Source organism: Lonchura striata, chromosome 13 (assembly GCF_046129695.1).
Source record: "Lonchura striata isolate bLonStr1 chromosome 13, bLonStr1.mat, whole genome shotgun sequence".
Taxonomy (NCBI): Eukaryota; Metazoa; Chordata; class Aves; order Passeriformes; family Estrildidae; genus Lonchura; species Lonchura striata.
In genome coordinates, this window is record NC_134615.1 from 20270915 (window position 1) to 20278696 (window position 7782).

A 7782-nucleotide genomic window follows, 5' to 3' on the forward strand; every position below is an offset into this window, starting at 1 on the left:
CAGAGAGCTCTGCAAAGGAAAAGTGAATATTGGTGTGAATGGAGAACAAATGAGGATTTCTGCATGTGGAAGCACCACGAGGAGCACACAGCAGGTCTCAGAACAGCCTCTCTTCATGGCACTCAGATTTGCAGCTCATCAGGGCTCCAAAAATGTCAAAAATGCACTTTAAAAACCTGTATATGGTCACCAGGCCAAGACAGCCCCAGGAGACATGAAAGGGCTTGACAGCCGATATTTTTCACATAGCTTAAAAAAATTTAAAGAAAAATAAAATTAACTTAAAATGTTGTTATTATTTACATTGACTATTATTTATATCTATTCCTGATTCAAATGTGGATATTTGCCACACTTATACAACAGCTTTGCCTAAAGAAATTAAATTATGAAAGAAGATCTGGATCATGAATTTAATCCTATTATTGATTAGGACTATTTTCTGATTGACTTGGTGAGTTTCTGTGAAGATTTTGCCCTCACAAAGCCTTGATGCCTCTCGTGGCCAGAGCACTGTGACCACTCCAGGAGGGTCACTCACAGAACAGATGTGTTGGCTGTGTACACACAGAGCCTGCTGAGAGAAGGCAAATAGCATTTCTCCTCTCTTTTTTCTCCTAAAAAAGGGCAATTCCCTGGAAGTTTACAGCAACGTGCCAGAGTTTCATGTGAAGAGCTCAGCTGAGTGTGAGACGTTCAGTCACTTGACTGGCAGCATGGGGAAGTGTGAGTTTTTCTCCCTCACCCCAATGAAATTCTGATGGCAAATATCTCTTTGAAAAGAAACCATTTTGGCTTTGTTGCTGCTGTTTTGGGTTTGGGTTTGTTTTTGGTTTTTTCTTTTTCAAGAGTACTTGCTAGAATTCTGGCCTTTTGGGAACTGGAATTCACTAAAAAACGTTGAAGAATATCTGCCCCCAAAGCTTAACTTCATTTTCAAAGTATCCTTGCAGACGTGGACCATCTCCTTTGCTCTGAGTGATGCCAGGATTTGATCGAGGGGGGCAGGATTTTCAGAGGACAGTCATAAAGGCTTCTTCACCCAAACTTTTCCTATTCCTGTGCTTAGCTGAACCCTTCCATCACTCTCCTGCTGAAGCAGGATCTGTCAGCTGAGCTATTTCCTCACAATGAACTGGTTTGGATCAGAGTTTAAATGTCAGAGAGTCCTTCAGAGCCCTGAAATATGTGTGTGAATATTCCTGAGAGCCCCAGGGGGAAGGAACTGCTGGGAATGCTGGGGAGGAGTGTGGGTGGTTGGCACCTCGTGGAAAGAGGGTGGGTGCCAGTTCCTGGCTTCTTCTTCTACCTCTGTCAAAGTTGGGATTGAAGCTCTCCAGGTGATATTTCACATTCAGACTCAGTTGTTTATTATTTCTTATCTATATTACAAGTCCTGAGTTCTACAGCATTCTAGTAACAAGCTACAAAATGGCCAACTATCTTCCCATACAAGGTCTTTTAGGGCTAAACTATCCTGTTAAGAAATGACACCTAAATTATTTTCACTTTTGACCCAATAACCAATCACTTGCACTCTGCAATGTGGATTTTCTGTCCAATTACAACATACCACCCAAACCCATGGAGAAGAAGGTGCAGAAGAACAACCAGCCACCACTCTAAAACCTCCATCTTGCCCCATATATATTGCTATATTCTAAAACCCCAAACTCTAAGTTTGTGATATTACACATTTCTAATCAAACTGCAACCCGTAATCCCAGTGCTATCAATCAATTTTGGAAGCCTTCTCCACAGCCTCAGGTCACATATTTTCAGTATTTTCTTGTGGGTCTGTGCCCTTCAGCCCAGAAAGTTTAAAATTCTCAGCATCCAGGATTCCAACAGGTGGGCAGGGCAGTTCTTAGGGAATGTGGCATCCAGCTCCACAAAACCTCATTAAGGTTTAAAGGAAATTTTCAACCCCAGCATCCCAGTGTTTCCATTTCAGATTTTCTGCTCATCTGCATGATCCTGAGAGGATGTGAGAAGCCACACACACATTGGAATAACAGAAATTAATCACTCCATTAAAAGAAGTGCCTGAAATCCAGGCCCTTTGAAATGAATATGCAAGCACTCTCAGCAAGGGCAGGACTTCACTTACTGGATGTACTCTGGCACAGGGCCAGTGGCAGTAGATCAGTGTCAGGGTGGCTCCCAGTGACTGCTCTGGCAGTGATGGAGCACAGGCACTTCCTCTTTTTTCATTCCCTTACTCCCATTAACACATGCAAATGATGTGCCTTGCTGTGTCTCTTGTTTTAGCAACCTCAGTTAATTCCCTGTTAACACAGATTTTTTTTTTTTTTTGTCATGCCCAGTAGACATTTAAGCAGTCAATTTTTTTTTCCTTTGGAGGAAGAAGAAAGAGAGAGAAACAAGCCCTGATGTGGAGAGATGAAGAATGGCAGAGTACCAAAGCACTGGAATGAATGAAAGGACTTTCTCCTTCCATTAAGAACCTGCTCAGGAGTAATGGACTAAAATGCAGAGCACAGAGGCATTCAGACAGCAGAGGTGTTTACAAACTCCTGAATACACTTGTCAGCTAATTCTCCATTGTGGATGGATCCCCATAACTGCTGCAGAACAATGCTCTTTGCACATGCCATTGTTTGGGACATATTTTCCAGACAGATGCCACTCACTGGTGGTTGTTAAATGCTCCATCCATAAACCATTATGTGCTTCTATATTGAGGTTTCTCTGCAACAGGCAGCTGTTTGACAGGGAATAAACTCCTGGGGACAGCAGCAAATCAAATTAAATATGTCTCCACAGAGCTATCATAGGGGGCTGCATGGCTTGATAGGCTGCATCAAGAGCAATAAACACACACAGGAAGAGCAAACCTGAGATAAATCAAGATAGTCCAAATGAGCAAAGAGGCTGACAAATCACCAGTGCCTCTGTGAAAGCCATTAGGAGCTTCAATGATGATTTCAACAGAGCCACTATTTCATCTGTCTGTGTGTGGGCAGGAAGGTTTTAATCCTATAAAAGTCAGAGATTATCTAATTAGTGTTCTTTTCTCCCTCACTTTATGAACTTGGTTATGGGGAATTACACTCACTGCTATGCCAATAAATAAGTTCACTGAGGGAAAAAAAAAAAGTGGAACATGCTAATAGTTCAAATTTCATTCATTCTCTCTTCTAATATTTATTTTCCTAATATAAACCTGTAACCAGGACTTTAGTATGGGCTAAGGAAAGAAAAGGGCCTGATTGCTTCTTGGAAGAGAATCAAACACGTATTTGCCTCAAACACTGGCTTATTCTCATTGAGAATGTTTTTATAAACATGACAACATGAATGTTTTCTTACCTCCTACTTTTATGTATGCATCAAAGCCTATGGAATACAGACTGGTAGAGACACACTCTGTACCAGGGAGGAAGAGAAACAGCAAAAGAGATACCAACCTAATGAATAAATTCCTCCTAATTAATAAATTTCATCATATTAACAATGGCCTAAGCGTAAGAGTGAGCACTTCAGGGAAAAAATACTCACATATCTTATTTCAATATATTTTATATCAAAAAACTGCTCTTTCAATACTCCCTTTCTCAGCCATTTGTGTCAGACTGAATAGACTCAAATCCTCAGAATTATTTCCTTCAGGAAAAGAAATGATGAATCTGTGTAGCAGCGAGAAGAGCCTTGTTCTGTTTTAAAAGCTTTCACTCCTACATCATTCATTCTGTTAAGGCTCTCTCACTCAGCACTGCACAGGCTTCTGATCCAGCTGGGTGACTGGAGTTTACAACACCACATTTTATTGGCTTTATGGGCTCTCTGAGTGATCTTATCTAAATCAGCTGCATGTTAAGAAAGAGAGAAATACACCTGCACTGCTGTGCCTCACAGAACAGCTCCTTACCATCAAATAGAACCCGTGTTTTTCCGTGATGAATCTGCCAAGAATCCCTCCACGGGCTGCTTGGGAAAATAGGACAGCTGTCCCTAAAGTCCAGTCCATTCAGCTTGAAAGTTCCAGTGCACCTCCATACCTTGGTGTCCCAGGTTGGAAATGGGGGTGAGAGTTCTATTGCCATCTGTCAGAGGTGGGGCAGATCCCACAGCCAATCCTCCCTCCAAGATATCTCTTCTGTTCATGGACAATTAATTATTAATTATCTTCTGTTCATGGCCACTGAGTGTCCCTGCATAGCTGAGAAAATTCCATCAACCATGGGGAGATGCTCTGCCCAGGGGAGGAGCCAAAAATTCCTACCTGGATACAATCTGACCTGGGAACAGCACAGCAGCCTTTGCCCCCTGCATTCCCAGAGAAGCAGCTTCCTTCCCCACTGCATTCCCAGGGGAGCAGCTTCCTTCCCCCTGCATTCCCAGAGGAGCCCAGGCCCATCTCCCCCAGCCCTGGAGCTCCAAGGAAAATTCCCCCCTTGTGCAGGATCCAGCAGAAGCACAGCTGGCACTGCAGGAGGGCTGAGCCACCCTGGGATGGGGCTGAGCCACCTCCCTGACACACAGGGGACAGGGGTGCTCTGACTCTGGCACTGGTTTTTTTTTGTTGTTGTTGTTTTTTCTTTTAATTTGTACTATTGCATTTTTATTTTTAAATTTTCCTAATAAAGAACTTTTATTTCTATTTCCATATCTTTGCCTGAGAGCCCCTTAATTTCAGAATTATAACAATTCAAAGGGAGAGGGTTTATTTATTGTCCATTTCAAGGGAGGATCCTGCCTTCCTTAGCAGACAGCTGGCTTTTCAAACCAAGACACTTGGTTAGCAACAATTGTCAGGGAGGAAAAACCCTCGATACTTCTCTGAGGATAAAGTTATGAGGAACAGGTATCACTGTGCTCTGCTGTTACTGCAATTTCACAAAGATGCTTTAGCACCTTCTCCCCTCAGTGCTCTGGTGGTTAACTGGGAGATAACCAGGTTCTTGTAGAAGCTGGACAAATCTATCCTGATTTGAAGCCTCTGGAAGTCTTTGCTTGCACAGGCTCAGGGGAAATACGATCAGACAGCTGAAATCTTTGAAGCATTTAGCTGTCCCCAGCATGCTCCAGTGCTTGGCTTGCAGGCTCTGAGCCTCTCCAGCTGTGTCCCTGACAGGCAGAGCAGGGTAAAGCTCCAGGAACTTCACCTGGGTAAGAGCAAAGTGTCTCCTGTGACAGCAGGAGAATAAAAGGGGCATGACGGGGTGGGAGCCAGAGAAAATCAGCAAGGAGAGTGGTGGGGTAAGAACAGCAACAGGAGATGAAAATCACAGGTCTGATGAAGAATTTTCCTGGGCTATAAAGACTGGGATAAGAAAGGCTGGGGAGCAGCCCTGCAGGAAGGGATCTGGGGGTGCAGGAGGACCAGAGAGTCAGGGCTGTCCTGGGAGCCAGGAGAGCAAATCCAGCCTGGGCTGCTTCAAGCACAGAAAAATCCAGCACTATTTACTGCTCATGCAGCTGTGGCTGCCCCTGGATCCCTGGAAGTGCCCCAGGCCAGGGTTTAGAGCACCCTGGGACAGTGGAAATGTCCCTGCCCATGGCAGGGGTGGAGCTGGTGATTTTTAGGGTCCCTCCCTACAAACTCTCCCATTGCAGGGTGTCTGTGCCATAATCCAGCAGAGAGCTGCACCTTTGGAGTGTGACATTAAAGATCTACGGTGCAAAATGTGTTTCAAACACAATCTGAAGTTTGAGTAGGACTCAAAAGATGATTATTCAAAAATCCAATTAAAAGTTTATCCTTTGCCTAAAGGCATCTTCTTAACTCAACACAGCTCGTTAGGAGAACTTTAGTTGCAGTAAAAAAATGAAATTTCAAGGCCATCTCATCAGGAGAAAATTCTCTGAAAAAAAAACCACAACAACATTTAAAAAATTTAAGCAAACACAATTTAAATATTTAAATTGCATTTGAAATACCGTTCTGGAACATGAAGTCTATCTAAGTATATTCTTACATGCAGACTGTAATAATGTAATGACTTTTTCCCTATTTAAAATTCTGGCATAATTTCCTTTTCTTTTGTAATTAGGCAGAAACATGTGTCATTTTAATTCTAAATCTTTCTCTTTATCCACCACTCCCCTCAGTAGTCCCAAATTCTGACTCTGGTTAAGATTCAGTAAATAATTCCAATCCAATCCCCAGTAGCTGGGTTAATGAATTGTCTCATTTAAAAGTCACATTTAGCAGAGAGTTTTGCAAATCTGTTTCAGTGACTGAGTTACTTTAATTTTCCTTCATACTTTTCATTCTTTAAAAAGGAAAAAAAAAAGCCTATTAGCTTAAACAATTTAGTAAAAATTACATTTTTTCTTTCCATGTCTTAAAAATGGAAACAGAATATCTTTTATTTCCTCACCATCTGACCAGGTACTGTTTAATTTATCTCTTTCAGCTACAGCTGTTGCCTTCCAGAGATTATCTTTGTTAATTCTGCCCACAATTAAGAGATGATAAAGAGGAAGAGATGGATATTGATTAGTATTACACATCATATAAAAATGCCATACAACCTTCTGGTTTTCAATACTGAGCTGTTGCAGTGAGCTAATGCATCCTGCAGGCCATTATGGCATCTCCAGGAATAGCCATGTGGAGAAAAAAACCACAGAAATCTGCATTTGCACATGGTCATTACAGCCTTAGCAGCAGAGAGATCCCAGGTTTGCTTTTTTGGTTTAAGAACTTATCCAGCAAATCAGGTTACATCTTGCTGTGCCTCAGCATTCCCCAGTCCTGCTACAGATTTATGAGTATACATTCATTTATTAGATATAAATGGCAAAAAGTGATTTTGTTGGGTTTTTCTTTTTTTTCTGAACAGGTCTGGGTATCCACAATAAAACCCACTATAAAATACCTTGAATATGACCCACTTATGCTATGTTAATTCCCTGACTATAAGCATTTAGCTGGGAAGGGACACACCAAGGTAATGCAGCTTTCTCCAGAACCTGTGTTTGATGCCCTGATGGAAGATTTATGGCAGCTGCACGTGGAAAACTGCCAACCACCTGCCAGAAAGTTGGGTGAGTGCAGGAACACACCTGAACAGGCTCATGACATCCCTTTAGGTCCATTTATCCCTTTTTGAGGACAGGCACTCAACAGTGAATATTTATACAACACCCCATTGGTTCTCACCCTCGTTTGAGAAAGATTTGGGTTCAAATTTCTTGAAAAGTTCAAATGGTAAAAATACCAGACAATAAATGTGATGGATCATTCCTTATTTCCTAAAGAAAACAATGATAAAAGTGTTTTAACTGCTCTTGGCATGTGAGCATAACCCTGATCCCTCCTTCCTAGAGGAGTTTCCTCACCAAGAGGCTGAAGAATCACACTGCTCTTACCTTACTCTATCTTTACAACACCTTTGTACCCCTTTCCCCAAGGAGGAATGCCCACAGGGGCCACATTTTGTAGCTTATGACAGTCAATAAGCAAAATAAACTGCAGAGATACACATGGAAAGTTTGTCTGATTCAAGCACGTCCTCCTTGCAGCAGGGCTGTGATGGCCCAGAATCTGTTAGTGAACTTACTGCACATCCCCCAGCCAAGTACTGTTGCCCTGATTTTTAATAGTTTTGTTTCCTTTTATAGTTCTTTTGAAAGTTTTAAAGTTCTCATAAAACGTCTTTAGCCTTCTGACAATGTTTACATATTTCTACTGGAGTTCTCACACGCGGTTCATGCAAATAATGATTGTATTGCTTTCTTCTTTGTGAGAAGAGAGAATTGATGGACTGTTGGTTTGACCAGTGTGGTTGGAGAGGTGGCAATTTCATCCTC